This window comes from Pinus tabuliformis, chromosome 6 (assembly GCF_031772625.1).
Source record: "Pinus tabuliformis cultivar Carrire ecotype Pingquan chromosome 6, CPIR1, whole genome shotgun sequence".
Classification (NCBI taxonomy): domain Eukaryota; kingdom Viridiplantae; phylum Streptophyta; class Pinopsida; order Pinales; family Pinaceae; genus Pinus; species Pinus tabuliformis.
This window is the reverse complement of record NC_142292.1, coordinates 407,116,028-407,134,578: the sequence shown is the minus strand read 5'-3', so window position 1 is coordinate 407,134,578 and position 18,551 is coordinate 407,116,028. Positions and strand designations below refer to the sequence as shown.

At 39.0% G+C, this 18,551-nt stretch overlaps 1 protein-coding gene across 2 annotated transcripts in view; it reads right to left on the bottom strand.

The window, feature by feature from the left end:
* LOC149259032 (Prolyl oligopeptidase family protein) overlaps positions 1–18,551 on the bottom strand; it is a 369,520-nt gene that overhangs the window by 299,185 nt on the left and 51,784 nt on the right. The gene's annotated exons all lie outside the window — the stretch shown is intronic.

The following is an 18,551-nucleotide window of genomic DNA, read 5'->3' as shown; positions in this document are numbered from 1 at the left end:
AACAAATGTTATGATATGGTCTAGAAATTCTTAACTTTAATTGTTCCATGACCTTCTTGGTCATAACATTCTTAGATGCACCAGAATCTAGCATGCAGTTGTGAAGTAATCTGTCATTGATGTCCAAAGTAAGAAAGAACGGTTCATGATTTTCATTAGTCATATAACAGTTGATATCCTTTAATTTGATTTCTTCGTCCTGATGATTAATTCCATTATCTTCTTGTTGAAGCATACCCAAATCAGTGTTTTTAAAACCGGAACCGGTGACCGGACCGGTCCACCTAATGAACCGGTTTACCGACCGGAACCGGTCTAACCGGGACTGGTTTGGTCTAAACGAACCGGTTTTAAAAAATACATTAAATAATTAATTTTTAATGAAACAAAACTATTTTTAAGATGTAAAACCATGATTCCAAGCCAATAGAGACAAAATATGCAAAGTTTGCTCATTTATATACCATGCAAAGGTGAATATATCAAAATGGCACCGAGTGCAATACATATCATCGACAAAATAGCAAAATACATAAGAAATGAGGCTCTAAATGGCCTATAAAGTCCAGAGGATCACAACTTCATAAAACTGCTGATCAAGCGCTGAAGGCATCTTGCTGGGTATCAGATCCTTCCTTTACTGCTGTTAGTACCTTGAAACCACTCTAGAACTAGCACTCTTTGCAATCAGATTTCTCGGGTGAGACATTGGAAGACAGATTTCATGACAAATCACTTTCTACAGCCAATATATTCCACGCACATTCTTATATAGATTAGGCATTTGTAGCCCTGCTCCATGCAGATGTGCTTGCCTAGCATGCCACCAGGATGCAGTGCTGGGAGCTTTACAAGTGATCCATTCTCTGCCTCGAGGTACAATAAAGTGCCATCTAGTGATGGATTACTTCACGTTCCTATTTGAGCCCCCTTCATCTGAATTATCTATGCATGACATGCTGGGAATAATGATCGATTTTCAACCAACACTTAGATGTTCTTGCCATAAAACATCCTTCAAAAAGGGTTTGTCGAAAACAGCAGCCTTGTTTGTCTTTTACGAAAACCATTTACAGAGCTTTAGTGCTGAAGGAATGTCTCAAAAGATCATGCATTTTGAGGGCTAACAAGATTCATAGTGAAATGGTCATTGGAGTAACTTGAAAATGCCTTTGGGATGAGTAGATTGATAAAATTTGTGATACAAAGGAGGTTGAGAATGAATGTCTCCTTTCAATGTGCCATATCCTCAAAATGTAAGACATAACATTTACCCAGTTTCATAACTTAATTACTCTTCCGGATCTATTCAATTATGAAACCCATAATAACCTCGGTACTTTCATTTGCACCATGTTCAATTATAGAAATGACAATTTGAAGAATATTTATTTTGTTTCCCTTTATTTTTCTGGTAAATCTGTGCTCCATGCAGTCATATAAATAGTCTTTTACATCTAATTTTGATTTTATCAATCACTTACAAAAATCGTAAAAAAATCACGGTTTCCAAAGAACAAAAGAACAAATCCATGATATCTCACGTCAGATTACTGGACCATTGACCTGCAAAGAGTATCTTCGATCAAGAAAACCGCCCAAAACCCCTAAACCACCCTTAAACCACAAAACCGCTGCAATTTTTTCATTAATCGGGGGGTTGTCCATAAACCGGCCGGTTTAGGATGGAACCGGCCGGTTTGCTACAAACCGGCCGGTTCCGCCCTAAACCGGCCGGTTTTTACCGGTTAGGGCCGTTTTTTGGGCACACAAGGGTATAAACCGGGTTTGATAGGCCGGTTCGGACCGGCCAGGCCTCCAACCGGCCGGTTAGACCGGTTACCGGTTTTTGTGGCCGGTTTTTAAAACTATGACCCAAATCCCTGAAGAACGATGCCCTTTGAGATGGAATTTTTAACAGTTCGAGAACAGAGACGAAAATCTTAATATTATTTATCCATGCGGCCCAATCCATGTTCAAACCAGATTTGTATCTTTCGGCGAGAACCTGCTTGTTCTGACTTTGACCTTTACCCTTCCTTTGATATGTGTAGCCCTTACTCTTTGCAAGTTCTAGAACTTGTTCCTGAGTTGGTTTATCACCATATGCCTGAGTAATGGGGTCCTTTTCTTCATCGAAGGTGTTTATTGCAAAGGTTGAAGAAATCATATTGGCGCATGGGCTTTCACTTGATTCGCCTTGACTTGCGTTATTACTTCGTTGATATCTACTTTCTTCTAAGATTCTTCTAGCCAAAGCACATGTACTTTCTTCATGAAAATTGTCACAAGGTCTGCAGAAAGGAACAGATTCATCAACTATGTTAGCAAAATCAAGCAGTGTAGGAGGCCTTTGATCATTTGCAGAATTCCTTTTTGGCCACTGGTTGTTATTGTTCCCTCTATTGTTGTTATTGTTTCAAGGAGGCATACTTTGTGTTTGCATCCTGGCATTCCTTTCCATTTGTATTAACTAATTTTGCATATCACTTATCTGTTTGGCGTGTTTAATTTCCATATCCCTAACCAGTTTGCTTAATTCTTTCATTGTATTTGATTCTTCTTTGATTTTGATCGGAGTTCTTTCATAACCAGGGATCTCAAATTTACCTGAAGCCTTTTTATCTTTTACTAACTCTTCAGTTGTGCTTTGGGTAGCAGCTAAAGTGGCAAGGTGAGCCCGCCTCATCTCATGTTGGACTTCTACATGGTAAGCCTCAAGATATGTTTCCAATACAGTTTTATCAGGAGGTTTGTAATCTTGAGTCATGTCCCTTAGTAATTTGTTGAACCTCTTGTTAAATTCTATCACCATTTCATTTTCTTTCTTCTTGATGGTATTGAATACTTTCACCAAGTATTTTCCTTCCTTATCCTCGTATTTGTCTGGAAAAGCATCAAGGAGGGTTCTTAGAGAATCAAAAGCATTACTAGCCTTGTCATGAAACTAGTCAATTGCACTACCTTCCAATGATAAGACAAACAGCTTCATCTTGACATCTTCATGATAGTCTGTAGAATGAGCATATCTATGGAGGAATGAATTAAACTTCTTTATATGCTCTTTAGCATTGATAGCATTATTTCGCTCAAAGATTGACAATTTACTCATAGTTGACTTATTTGGAAAATCGTGTGGATACCTCTGGATGTTAGTGAAATTGCAAGGACCATAGTAGTCACCCATGTTGTTTTGATCTGAAGGGTTGATGAAAAGCAAATGGAGATCAAGGAGAGCTTCCTATCTGAGAAAATTTAAACAATCTCTAGAGTGTAACTTGTTTAACCGAGCTCTTAGAACCTTTTCAAGATCGGGAGTGGGGTTAACCAGGCTACTAGGATTCCTTCTAAAGTACGTTCTATAGTGAATGGATGAATAAGTGGAGTTGCCACCCAAACCAGAAACCAACCTAAATGTCCAGGCGCTAAATATGAAAATGAACAAGATGAAAAGATTAGTGAAAGGAAAAATGATAAGGTTATGAGAAGACGAAAAATGGTGAGAAATAGGTGCAAAAAACGTGGTGTTGGCAGGATAAATTAAAAGATGGAATATGACTTCGAAGCTTTTAAGAAATTGTCGTAAACCCCGGCAACAAGACAAACTTGTCCCCGACAACGGTGCCAAAAAATGTTGTCGTTTGATGGGCTAAATGGAAAAATGAGAGAATAATGAGAATGTCATTAACCCCAGCAACGAAACAAACTTGTCACCGACAACAATGGCAAAAAATGTTGTCGCCCGGATTGTACAAGCAATGTGATAACGCTCAGGACGAGGGTTGTCATTATGATACCCGCCAATGCCGTTCTAGTTGTCTCCCAACAGCAGACTATGGGGGCTAGTCCCTATGGAATGAAGTGAAAGAAAGTAAGTTGAGAAATCAACTTACTTGGGAGACACGGATGAGTGGCCTAGCCACTTGGTTGAATTTAAGCAAAGTTATGATTAAATTAGATTTTCTATTATGAGACGAGTGCCTTAATGAAGTCACAAATTCTTGCTTCTTATGAATTGAAACCAAATGACCGGATGGACAACCGCTGTCTATGTGAGATGCTTATGCAAGAGATTATGAGTGGGGTTTATCTTGAGTTAAAACTCCCTTAAGTTGTTTAAGTATTTTGATTAGAGACCTTTTAATGGTACTTAACAATAGTGGAATGCAAATCTTAAACAAGATAAATTGGTTCGTCTACAAGTGCAAATTTCACAAAGATATCAAATAACCCAAGATGCCAAATGATGCCAAATGATAACAAGAGTTAAACAAGATGTTGATGACAGTTTATATCAGCACTACTACTTCAGAAAATTCAGATTTACCAATGTATAACAGCAATGCATAAACTACTCCAAATAATGAAAATTACTCAACACTTTGAAGCATAAACTTTTCAAATTAACCAGTAACGTAAATTAGCTTCTTTAGCACACTTTATGGTGCAGTGTTCAGCAATATTTCAGATCTAATTTAAGATTATAGTAGTAAGTAAAGACAGATCAGCAAGATAAAAACTTCTCACACTAGATATCCAATATGCCCAAAAGTAGAAAAATGCACCAGAACTTGAGAATTTCAAATTTAAGGCTCTAGGTAAGTTTGCCTTAGCAAATTTTCAGATCTGATATGATTATTTCAGCAATGAATTTACCACGGATCTGCAAATTTACTCAGCCAAAAATAGCTACCCAATACTTTTAAAAATAGAAACTTTTCACCAAAATAGAAAAAATTTTATTTTTTGAGTTTTTAGAGAATATGATTCAGAAAATTCAGAACTGATAAACTAATTAGTAAATTACAACGGTAAGTTCGTTACAGATCAGCAAGCTAAAAACACTGAATAGGCTAACCCAAAAAACTAAAAATAGTAAGTTTTTGCTAGGGAATTGAAAACTCAAAAATTTTGTCTTGATTAAGTACATGCCTCAGAAGTATTTCAGACTTGAATTTCACAGTTATGCAGTAATTTCCAGCAAGCTAAAATGTTAGATCTAGGTCAAAATAGAGATGCTCAAGTGGCCAAAACTTGTGAAAAAATAGATTTTGCAATTTTAATCGATTTTGACCAATTAGAATATGATTTTAAGGCCTAGATATTAATGATTTAACCGTTATATTGAAACTTAAGTAAAATGAGGGTTTGGAGATGAAACCCTAGGCCCAAGGCCTTGAAGATTCCACGATTGAAAATCGTTGAAACTTTGGGATTATCTTGCCATCTGCTAGATATGAAGATTGAGACCTTAATCCTGCAAAACCGCCAAGTATTTAGCCTTAAATCTTCAGATTAGTGTTTCAGATCAATTTTGCGGAAAAATGAGGCCAAAATTTGGAGAACTAGGACAAGGGAAGCGAATTTGTGGGGATAAGTGGGCTAGGATGATAGATCGGGCCACAAGGAGGCTAGAAATGGCTAAGAAGGGCCAATGCTTTGCCCAGAGAAGCTAGTGTTTTGGAGAAAAGGGCTTAGAGGCTAACACCAAGGCCTAAGGCCCAAGGGCTAGGGCCTATAGGCTCCACAAGTGCGCCACAAGCCCGTAGAGGTTTATGGCCAAGGAAGGGGAGGAGAGAGGGCCAAGGGAGGAGGGTCGAAAAGGCTAGGAAATGGAGACGTAAGGGAAAGAGGCCAAGAGGAGGGAGGCTGAGAGGAGGAGGAGCTAACAACTAGCCTACGAGGGCCGAAAAGGTGACGCAAAGGGCAAGGAGGGCTGACGCAGGCCAAGAGGGAGAGACATTGGGCCTAGAGGAGGTAGATCTGGCCCCGAGAAAGCTAAAAACTAAAAACCCTTGCTCTTAAAAAAATTTATGCTTCAGCTTCTTTGATTTTCTAAAAATTTTGCCATAGGAAACCTGCAAAAAATTCCAAGAGAATAGATCTTACTCTCAAGGGCCTAAATCTAGCTCTTCTTCCACTTAACTCATTGATCTAACCTGCAAAAATAAAAATAGAAACACCCAAACCCCAAATATATACAAAATAAATCTAAAACCCCAACCCAAGTTAGAAAAAATAAATTACAATTTAAATTTACAATCTTATTTACAAAATATACATGGGTTTTTAAATGGATTTTGAGAAAATAATTTTTTCAATATTTATTTTTTTTACTTGAAAGAATGGCTAAAACGGTTCAGAAAAATTAATGATTCGCTATAGCCTAAGCAAAGATTAAATCCACCATGCCCAGGGGGCTTTGGATTGACGGTGAATGGGTGCACTGTTAAGGCACTCCTTGCGATAGGTCATTGGTTCAAATCCACCGTGGGTGCTTACCTACCAAAAAAAAAGATTAAATCCACCATATAAAAACTAGAGATCCAAGTAACAGTGATTCTTGTCGAAGTTTGTGAACTTGGAGGCCAAGGACTGAAGTACCTACAAATGCCATGTATTTATCTCAAAAAAATAATCCGTTAGATCACATGGGGAATCAAACCACCTAAGATTAGGCCAAAACTATCAATAGTATGATTTTATCTCCATCTAATGAAAAACAGATCTTATCAATATTCAGCACCACATAGAGATGCCCGTGGTTAGCACATACCACAAATCAATAAGCAAGAACACCTTGAATTGCACCCCAAAGTCGTTTATTATGATAGAAAAAATAGTTCCTAGCAGGACAATACTTTACACAATGCTTCAGCAACAATTCTAGCCAGAGATCAAGATAACTAGAGACTCAAATGACTCTCTAATTTATGGATAAATCCTCCAAATGAACAAATAACGGCTAGTTTCTTTAATCCTTGCCAAATAATCTTGGTCGTTGATAAACACTTCAAGGTCTTTTAATATTGGCCCTTTATTTCTTATTTTTTGAGGAATTTTCGAATTTAGCATTTAATTCCATTTTAATTAGTCAAAATTAATTATTTAGTGCTAACTTCCTCAAAAAAATTGACTTTGAGTTAACCATCATGGTCCAAGGGTTCAAATTTTCTTGAAAAAAACAATATTCCCTTGGTGGAGGACCTTTAAAAATTGATTCTTTCAAGACCCATGAATTTTTCCATTTGGAGAATTTATTTTCCTAGACAATTTAATTTTGACTCTAATTAATTAATTTTCTGGCTTATGAGTTAACTTAATTTTGCCAAAAAAATTAATTAATTTACACATGAGGGGATTAATTATTTTTTCAAACCTCTAATACATATGAATTTTCATTTACAAGACTCAAAGAGAGAATTCACATTCGCCTTAGACCCTTAGGACACATAAGCCTTTGAAAATTGATGAATCTTTACAAACAGAAATCCTACTGCAGTTACTGGTTTAACATCTCCTATTTGTTATTTCATTCAACAAGCTATTTAATTAGATAAATAGTGATATAAACACTACTGCAGACTACACTGACATACAGATCATAAACTGAAACAATAGATGAGACAAACACACAAAGGACACCGTTATTTTTGGACAACACGTCCCTAGAAAAACCCAATGCGGGAAAACCGATGCAGCAAATAAAGAGTTTGTATTATTAAGCAAGCAGAATCTGAGTACAATAGGTTGCCTCTCACACCGGCTAACCATACAGAAAAAATCACGGCAACAAGAAATACATTCGAGGGTTTACCTCGCTCCCCAAGTCACAGCTGATCTAATAAGTGATCTAACACCCTCCTGGCAAACACTGTGAAGTCCCTATGCAATCACTACGTGGGCCAGCATCTTGCCTCTAGAGAACTGCATCACCCCTTCTGTTGGATCGATTTGTTGGATGAAGACTGTAGTTTAGCCCTCCTGGCTCAAAACCTTGCTTCTCCAGCAAAATCTTGGACTACTAACGAATACTTTGCACTGCCACTGCAAGAGCCCCTCTGGACAGTGTTAGCTCTGCGTGAGGCCCTCCTAGATTGCGTAGGCATCTGCACTGCCTCCCTAATGCTCAACCTGCCTCTCTGCTACATACTCTTTGGCTCAGAACTTCCTCTCCAACCCAAATCTCTATTTTTTCTCCTCACTGCAACTCAGATCACTTGTTCGATTCTCTCAGCAAACCATGCCCCAGAAAAATCGAACTAACTGATCAACTTGGTGTGTCTCCAACTGACCCTCAAGCCTCCTCCTATACTTTTCCTGTTGATGAATCAACTGCCGAGATTAAGTCCCTAATCAACGGCTAAGATTAAATCAGACTTGATCCTCGTCTCTTAGAATCTTCTCACCCATATTTTCATTAATATCCATTAATATTTTTATTTTCCTAAGTTTAGACTTAGGAACCCCATTAGAAATATTAATTATTTTGATAAAACACAATCCAGGTGGAATTTCACCAAACGATTTCCAGGTCTTGGAGATCTCATGTGTTCTAGCCTCTCCACAAAATTTCGGAGGTAGAGCACATCTGATGCTACCCAAAATCAACACTCCCTCTTAGCTAGGAATGTGCTCTAGCAATACTTCCTAGCAGAAGTATCACACTGATCCATGGCATTGGTCCTCTGCGTTGTTGATGCTCGGCCTGCTGCCCTTCATCCACTGCATTGTTGCAACCTGTATTGTTGCCCATGACACTGCCACTGTCACTAGTGCATCTATACTGCAGCTCCCTCTCAATATGTTGCATCATGTCGCCCATAGCACTGCCACTGCAACTCAGTTGTAGAGAAGTAAGCAACTAAAAAGCCACCTAAAGCTAACATGTTGCTCAGCCTGGATGCCCCGTGACGTTGAAGCTACCTTTGTTGCTAACCTGTGTTGACCCTCTGATGCTACTGCACTGTTGTTGTATCTGCTTTGTGCCTCCCGCACTGCTCAACACTCTACTGCATTGCTTCAAACTTTGGCACTCTAGCTCTACCACTGTCCCTCCATCATCCCTCACACCAACTGACTCTCATCATTCTATTACTGTCATTAAGGGCTTCCGTAGCCGTATGTGATCCAAGCGTTTGGGCACCTCAAGGATCCTGCCCTTGTGTAGTCCTCCTGACTACAGTTCAATGTCGCCCCACCTCTTCTCTAGAGGTGCATGAGCACTCATGGCGCAATCTTCATCACCATCCTCCTTGTCAGCTTTCGCTAGAGCAGCCTTTGAGTCAGACTTCTCTTCCTTGCCCTACATCCAAGGGCACTGAGTGGTGAAATGTCCCAGTTTCCAACATCTAAAGCATCTGACTTTGGATATGTCTTTCTTTTTCCTCTTCTGCTGCCCTTGATGTCCTGCTGATGCAAGAACTGCATCCTCCTCTTCCTCCTTGACTTTGATTCCTTTGTCGCTACTTCCCGCCTGGTTAATCGTCTGATCTCTTCGTGTCGAAGAGCTACCCACATCTCCTCCCAACTGAGGAGAGAAGCCCTACCCAAGATGCTCTGGACAAAGGTCTCCCAGTCTTCAGTGACTGCATTGAGGGCAATGCTGACCATGAACTCAGGATCTGGTGTAGACCCCACGGAAGACAGTTGGTCTTGAATCCCTTGCAACCTGAGAAGGAAGGGATCAATTTCTTCTCCCTTCTGCATCTGGTACTGTCTTAGTTGATTCTTAAGCAACATCTTTCGTTGAACAAAAGTTCCCTCGTAAGAGGTGGTCAAGACCTCCCACATTTCCCTTGTTGTCCTTTTCAGCAATATGTGGGACCACATGATCCTTGACCCTATCTAAAATCATGCACTTTACCTTTGCTTGAGCCTCCTCATATTTCTTGAGAGGATCAAAATCGACCGGAACTGCAACCATCTTCAAAGCATAATCTTTGATGTGATTATTGTCCAAGACTGCCAAGATCTTGGCCTTCCAGATGACAAAGTTGGATGCTCCATCCAATCTGTCCTGATCCCTCAGTCCATTAACTGCCATCTCTGCTCATATGATTATCGAACAGGTTCTCTTCTCCTTCTTCACTACTGCCCCAGCAAAACCCAGATCTGGATTTCTTTAGCACTAGAAATCCTCTAAGGAACAAGTTCCCTCTACACTCCCTCTAAGTCCTGATTTCCTTCACGGAAATCCTTCCACCAAATAATGTCGAATTACCCCTCTGATCCTCCTCTGTTGTTGCTCAGCAACTCGGATCTAGATTTCTTTGGCAAGAATTCTATTATGGCAATGACTCCCTCTACCTTGGTTCAGTCTCCTCAGACACTGTTCTGCACCAGCAGCAACAGCGTCCCACCAACACCTCAGATCTAATCTGCACTGCTCCCTCTACCTCAGCAACTGAAGAATCTGAGCTCCTCAGGCTCTATGCGGTCACTGCGTGAGCTACATCAGCGCCTCCCGACTCACTACGTCACTCCTTCCTGGTCCAGAAAGATGACGTGGCTCTGCGTGAGCCTGATCTACCCCTCTGCTTCTGTGTTGGCCGAGAGAGCTGACGCAGTCACTGCGTGGGCTCCTCCCAGCGACTACGTCACCCTCTCCTAGCTCAAAATGCTAACGCAGGCACTGCGTGAGCCTCTGCGTCACTTCTTCTACACTGTGTCATCCTTCCTCTGCGTTTCAGGCTCTGGAACAGTGTTGTCACTCAAGACAGCTACCTCTCTGCAACAAATTTGTTGGATCTCCCGGCTGATGGCTTCAGTGTCCTATGATCTACAATCGCACTGATACCATGTGAAATTTATGAATCTTTACAAACAGAAATCCTACTGCAGTTACTAGTTTAACATCTCCTACTTGTTATTTCATTCAACAAGTTATTTAATTAGATAAACAGTGATGTAAACACTACTGCAGACTACACTGACATACAAATCATAAACTGAAACAATAAATGAGACAAACACAGAAGGGACATCGTTATTTTTGGACAACACGTCCCCGGAAAAACCCAATGCGGGAAAACCGGCGCAACAGATAGAGAGTTTGTATTATTAAGCAAGCAGAATCTGAGTACAACAAGTTGCCTCTCACACCAGCTAACCATACAGAAAAAATCACGGCAATAAGAAATACATTCGAGGGTTTACCTCGCTCCCCAAGTCACAGTTGATCCAATGAGTGATCTGAAACCCTCCCGGCAAACTCTGCGAAGTCCCTATGCAATCACTGCGTGGGCCAGCATCTTGCCTCTAGAGAACTGCGTCACCCCTTCTGCTAGATCGATTTGCTAGATGAACACTGTTGTTCAGCCCTCCCGGCTCAAAACCTTGCTTCTCTAGCAAAATCTCGAACCACTGACGAATACTTTGCACTGCCACTACAAGAGCCCCTCTGGACTGCATGAGCCCCTCCTAGGCTGCGTAGGCCTCTGTGTTGCCTCCCTGATGCTCAAGTTGCCTCTCTGCTACGTACTCTTTGGCTCGAAACTTCCTCTCCGATCCAAATCTCTGCTTCTGCCCCTCACTGCAACTCAGATCACTTGTTCTATTCTCTCAGTAAACCACGCCTAGAAAAATTGAACTGACTAATCAACTTGATGTGTCTCCAACTGAACCTCAAGCGTCCTCTTATACTTTTCCTATTGAAGAATCAACGGCCGAGATTAAGTCCCTAATCAACGGCTAAGATTAAATCAGACTTGATCCTCATCTCTTAGAAGCTTCTCACCCATATTTTCATTAATACCCATTAATATTTTTATTTTCCTAAGTTTAGACTTAGGAACCCCATTAAAAATATTAATTATTTTAATAAAACACAATCCAGGTGGAATTTCACCAAACGATTTCTGGGTTTTAGAGATCTCATGTGTTCTAGCCCCTCCACAAAATTTCGGAGCTAGAGCACATCCGATGTTACCCAAAATTAACAAACCCATTTGCAACTCAATATGATCTAGTAAACCAAGTGATTTGTAATAAAATAATTTAGCCAATTAGCTTAAATTATGAACAAACCACTTTTACATTAAACTTGACTAAAACACTAGGACTCACCTAATAATAAGACAATAAACTTCACCTAGCTTTGGGGGTTTAAGTTGGAGAGAAAAAAATCTTCTGACTTCGGATCCTTCCATCTTGTTCTTCTTTTGTGAAACTTCTTCGGCAAAGTTTGCTTGATCCCTATTCCTCCTTTTATTTCCTGGATTCTCAAGACAATCCCTTTCATAGTGAGCCATTTTGTGACAATTGTAGCATTGGCCCTTTAGACTTCTTGAAGGTTCCTTTCTTCTCGCAATTAGCAAAACAGTCATTCGAGATTTTCTCTTTTTCACTCTCCTTTTTTATTAATTAAGATATTCGGACTCCTTCTTGACTGCATGCATTCCATCCACTATTAGGCTCATGGCCAAAATCTTTGTTTCTCTAAACTTTGTTTTCTTTACTTCACTTGATTCATTTGTAGGCTTCTTTACTTTTCCTTTGACTAGATCCAAAACATTATTCTTTTCAAAGATTAGATTTATCTTCTTTTTCCATGACCTATAATTTGATGCTCCTTCTAATTTGATCTCTCCCTTTATGAAGTTAGACATTGTCCTTGAAGGTAGTAAACTTCTTTCCTTGAAAGGTCTCCTTATATGATTCCTTGCTCAGCTTCTTGAGATTCCTTAGTCTTCTTTCAATAGATCTTCAACCTGCCTTTTTCTTTTTTTCTTCACCTTAGCTCTAATACCATGTTAGAAAGTCAGAACGCCAGAAAGATTTTCTTATACTTGATAATTACTTGTGAGATTCTTGTGTTCTTATTAATTTTTTGATGTTCTTCTTTTATCTTAGTTCATCAAGCAATAGCACAAAGATCAAGGACACCACATGTAGGCGGATAGCCAGGGAAAAACCCCAATCTTGGGGAAAACCGAGTCAACAACTCTTCCTTCAATAGTTTTTCCTAAGATAATCCAAGCCTCTTGACTTAGACACAAACTTCCTCAACACCAAGTCATCCCTTTCCTTTTCAACAAATGATCACTTTCCAGTACAGTCTTCAACCTAGATGCAGCAGTAGCAGTAGCAGCACTTCGATGCAGTAGTATCTTCGACCTAACATCTTCGATCTTAATGCAACAGCTTCGACCTTGAAGCACTTAGCTCTTCGACCTTGAAGCAACACTTCTACCTTGATGTCGTAATTCGACCTCAATGTCGTACTAGAACTTCTTGATGCCATAACAGAACTTTGACCTTGATGTCATAGCTTGACCTTGATGTCGTAACAGAACTTCTTGATACCGTAACAGAACTTCGACCTTGATGTCGTAACAAAACTTCTTGATGCCGTAACAGAACTTCGATCTTGACGTCATAGCCTAGAAAATCACACATTTGAGAGAGGGAGATAACCCAAAACCTTTGATTCTGCAATTCTCCTTTTTCCACTGCAACTTCGTACTTTTCACAGCTTCATCTAGAAGATCAAACTTGTGTGAGTGATTGTCCTCCAAATGAATCGAACTTCTTCAATATAGGCTTCTGGTGAGGTCAAATTACCTTTCTTGAGGCTGACTTAATCTTCTTGACACTGACTTGACCTTCTTGAGGCCGACTTGGTGTGGAAGTGATATAATTCATCTTTGACTCAAAAATCATTCTTTTTACATGATTCAAAAGCCCAAGAAGGGTCTCTTTAAATGTACAATGACTCTTTTGACTTAGACTAAATCCTAGAGGTCCTCAATGGGGACTTTGACCTAAAACATAATGACCCAAGCATGAAACCCATGCTTTAATAAGTCATAAATGATAATAATAATAATAAAATTTCTTTTTCATTCTTTTTCAGAAGTACATTTTATTATGACTCAAATACAATTATGAAGACCGAACCTAGTTACATTTTTCAACATTTTCCACTTTGAGAGAATTTTTATTTTTCTCCCAATTTTTATTTTTCAGCTAATTATTTGCCATTTTTTGCCAAAAATTAGAAAAAATAAATGGGTTTTGAGGGGTGAATAATCACTTTTTGACCCTCAAAGTGTGTCTAAATAGAAAGTTGAGGTGTAGAGGTCTAATTTTGAGTATTCATACCCCCTACAATTTCTCTAGACAACACTTATTACATCTTACATTAAATTTTTATTAAAAATTTCCATCCAGTAGGGAATTATTAACAATTAAAAATTGACACTTAGACTCAACCAAAATCCACGAAACTTAAGAGATAATCTAGTATAGTGATACACATTGAATCTAGACACTAGGACTCACCTAAGACTTTGTCATCAAGCGGCACTCCAGCCTTGGGGTATATCTAGGAGAAAAACTCAACTAATTACAAGTGTTAAAAAACACAAATAATCAGCTAAGGAAAAAAACTCCCTAGAGTGAACTCACTTGCTAGTAAAGTCCTAAGCTACCTAGGCCTATTACATGACTCTTTTTATCACACTGGAATCATTTTTACAATATCCCCGTAGGGCTGCGGAATCTGAAAGACAGACTGCTGAGAAGAAGAAGAAAGGGGCTTGGAAGAACTGATGAAATCTGGAATTCTAACTGCTCTGAAGGTCCTGGAATGCTCTGAAGTGTGCTTTGATCATGGAGTCTTTGACAAGTCTTCAAGTGCAACTTTATTGGTCAGCATGTCCAAAAAATAAGTATTTCCTCATGCAAATCCACTTTTACTTTTACTCATAAAAGTGGGAAAAGACGAGGAAAATCAGTTAATAAATAAAATGGGGACAGCCCAGAGTCATGTTTTGAGTTGACTAAGTGACTCCGTCACTTAAGTCAAGTGACTAGGCAACAAAGAGGCATTCAAGCACCAGTCAAATGCCAAGTCACAAGGGTGAGTCAAGGCTGCCAGTTTAGGGAGCACGAGTTGAGCCACATTGGAGGGCCGAGTTCCACAATTGATGGTGGCCGAGTTTGATGGAGAAAGAGGACGAGTTTACTTGGTTGAAGTGGCAAACAAAGTGGGAGTCAACTATCTGTCCCTCACACCTGTCAAATGGCTTCCATCTTTAGTAGCCTTAAAGGAGATATGCAGGTCCACTTAGGAGCAATACACAACTGTTTTTCCACTTGAAGTTGACACAGATTTGATAAGACGGGTGACAGAGATATACACAGCCAACTCACTGACTTTACAACTGCCCCATATGCTATCCATCTCACAGCTAGTACACTGCCACACACAGCCTATACACAGCCAGACTTCAGCCACTTGTGGATTCAAGCCAACATTGGGATGATCACCTATGGCCACTTGTTAACAGTCTTCTCATTGGGATTTTCTCTCAAAATTGTATAAATGTAACCCACAACTATCATTGCTCTCTAGAGTTGAAGGCTTGAGCTTGGGGAACCTCTGTCAATATTGTTTTGTACTTGTTCATATCATTCAATAAACAAAGACTTTGGAGGTCTAATTGTGCAAGATTTGTGTGGTGTTGATTGAGTTTATTAGAGGTAACTTGTATGTGTTTTTTATGTTGAATTTGCTTTCAATTTTGTAGCTTAGGCCCTAGCTAGGGGCATTGTTGTCCAAGGAGAAGGCCATAAGTGTTTATTGCCTTCTTGGCTTGCTTATATTCTAGGCTTGATTAGGACATGCATATTCTCGGTTGAATAGCATGTCTAATCTTGTCATTATGTAAGCAGTCACCTATGCTACTAATGTTGTTGTGCAAGTTTTCTTTTAGTGTGATACAGGTTACTCTCTAAGCTTGGAGTTGGCCACATTCTTGATTAAATCAACCACCTTCAAGCCATTTGCGAAGCACTATTACCAACACACCAAGCAGTCTCCAAAGGGCTGTCAAAAGGATCTCAAGAAGGCTTCAAAGATCTCCCAAACTTTCTCCTTCCTTCCTCATTTGATTATCAAAGCTTCTTGGTTACTTTTCACGCTTTACATTGTCATATCAAGTGTTAAAGGCTAAAATATTCACTGTTGTCCTAGCAGCAGTTATTTTTCTAAGAAAAGGCCAAGTTCCCTTGGTTTTTCCTTAGCAAATTAGAGTAGGAATCTAGCTCTAATCACAGAGATTTTTACTTAGTATTTTTAGCTAACTCGTGCTAAGTATTTCAGATTTCTAATCTCTTTTTCATCATATTTCGTGCTAATTGTTTGCTGATTTTTAGCAGGTCCTCGCCATAACAAGGGGAGATGCTGATGAATTTTCGTCAACATTGAGGATTTGGAGCACCCAAAGAAGACATACAACCTCCTACCTTGTAAAACAAGCAAAACTCACCATTGTAACCTCTTCAAGAGCTTCTTCTACCCTTTGATCTTTCAAGGGATCCATTTGTAACTCCTCCAATTACTCTCACTCCCTTTATTCACGAGGGAGTACTTCTTCTTCTCTTGATTTGATCCCTTTATTGATAAGGGATCTCATAAAGCATTGTAACCTTTCTTGGGAGTTAGGGGAGATCCCCCTAAGCATCCCTCATCCCCATTTGGGGATCTTTTTGTGGTTGTCTTTTTTTTTTTTGGTTGCTCTTGTGGTTGGATTTAAAATTAACTTAGAGTAGATAATCACATCATAACATTAGAGTAGGTTGCAAATTCCCTTCATTTCATGCAATCTAGCTTAGTTTCTCTTCAATTTCCTTCAATCTAATTGCAATCTAGTTTAGTTTCTTTTCCATTTCATTGAAGCAATCTAGAGCAGTTTTCCTTTCTTGCTTTAGATTAAATCTAATTTCATTAGTTAGATTTCATTTTTGCAAGGAGTAACAAACCTCCAGCAAGTTCCAATGGCTTGCTGGTTGAAGTAGATTAACTAGGGACCCTTCCGCTTCTATGTCTTCTTATTCTGAGACTGGGGGAAACTGGTAAATGCTTGACTTGAGAAGTAAGACTTTGGGCTTGTTCCCTTAGTGTTGGACCTCCTTGCAAGCAGGCTGACTTGTGGGCTCTCGGGGGTACTCATTGAAGCCTAAGCTTCCCCCTATAGGATCCCCTTGCAACTTTCCTTAACCCAGTGAGGATAAGGCCTGAAGAGGAAGCTAATCTTAGATTAGTTTTAATTTTTGCAATCACTTGGCATGTTGTGCATGCACACACTGAATTGACTTAATCTCAAGTGATAATCTAATCTTAATCTAAAATCAACCAAGTACACTCCTTCACATCTTATCTTGTAGCAGTTTTGCACATGATTAGTATTCCATTCCCTTCTTACTTTGCAAGCTTATATACTTTTGGGCAATTGTCATTTTCAAGTACATTTCAATTCAAGCACTTGATTTTCCAAGTACTTTACTTTCTAGCAATTTACATTTCAAGTACTTTACTTCAAGCATCTACTTATGCAAGCACTCTTTTGGCACTGGTCTTATTGGTCATATCTTTTGCTTATCACTGTTACATCTATGGTTTATGAATGATTCATGATGCTTATGGTTATTTACTGTGAATGCTTTGAAGTATATGCTATGGTTCATTTTGTTGATGGTGGATTGTATCTTGTCTAATTTCTTTTAACTCCTAGAACTTGATCAAGTTTAGCTTAAACTAATCAAGCCTTGGTTTATTTTGTCTCATAGGATACACCCCCCTTGGCTTCGCTAGGAGTTAGCCTAGACGAAGGAGTTGAGATTTGAGTGACAGCTACTCAACTCGAAACTTGCCCCCAAGACCACACCAAGTGGAGTTAAAGATTTTCTCCACGTTAGGCCAGGTATGGATTTAAGCGGCAACAATATGCAAAACCTATTGAGAAGGGAATGCCTTTTTTGTTTTAACATAATCATCATTAACAAGAAAAATGAGGAAGAAAAGTTGTTATAGAGACAGTTCTATGTCTAATAGACCCATGGACCTTAATGCAAATTGCAAACAACTACACTTAAGTTTCCTAAAGCTAAATTGCACTGTTCTCATGTCTAGCGGCCAATAATGGAACGTCACACTCAGCCATTTTTTAAATTGTTCAAGTCTTTTAGAATTGACAAGTGTAAGGGTTGTATATGATAATATATTATAGCTTCTTATCCTTACAAGCTTGAAGCAACTACAAATGATTATGGTCAATTATAAATTATTATTATTATTATTATTAGTGCCGTCCCCAACACACCATCCCTTGAAAAATTTGGGGGCACACTAGCTGTCCTAGGGGCATGCCCCCCCATCTCCAAAACCAATGCAACATAGCAAATTATAAACCCAGGAACAATTCGAAAAATGTCAAGGATACATTGTCCTTGTGGTTACAAGTGTAAACAGAAGTCAATGAAACAAAGCATGTGTGTATAAATGACTCCAATAAATAGAACAGTACATATAGTAATATTTAAGAGGATATGAAGAAAGGTATCATCTTTCATAAGCACATCAACTTCTAATGAAACAAAGCATGCGTGTATACATGACTCCAATAAATAGAACAGTACATATAGTAATATTTAAGAGGATATGAAGAAAGGTATCATCTTTCAGAAGCATATCAATTTCTCAATAGATGAGGTATGATGCACATTAATAACAGTAATGCATCCACTTGTGATGATAACACAATTTCATAAAAAGAGGCCTTTGTCCTCGAGGAGGTGGTATGTAAATGATGGCTGGTTGAAATAGTATCATCTATAATAAGCACAACAATTTCTCCATAGATTATAGATGAAGTATGATGCACATCAATAAACATAATGCATCCACTCGTGATGATAACACAATTTCATAAAACGGACCTCCTAACCATGAACTCCTAGTATACTTTACAAGGCCTTTATACAAC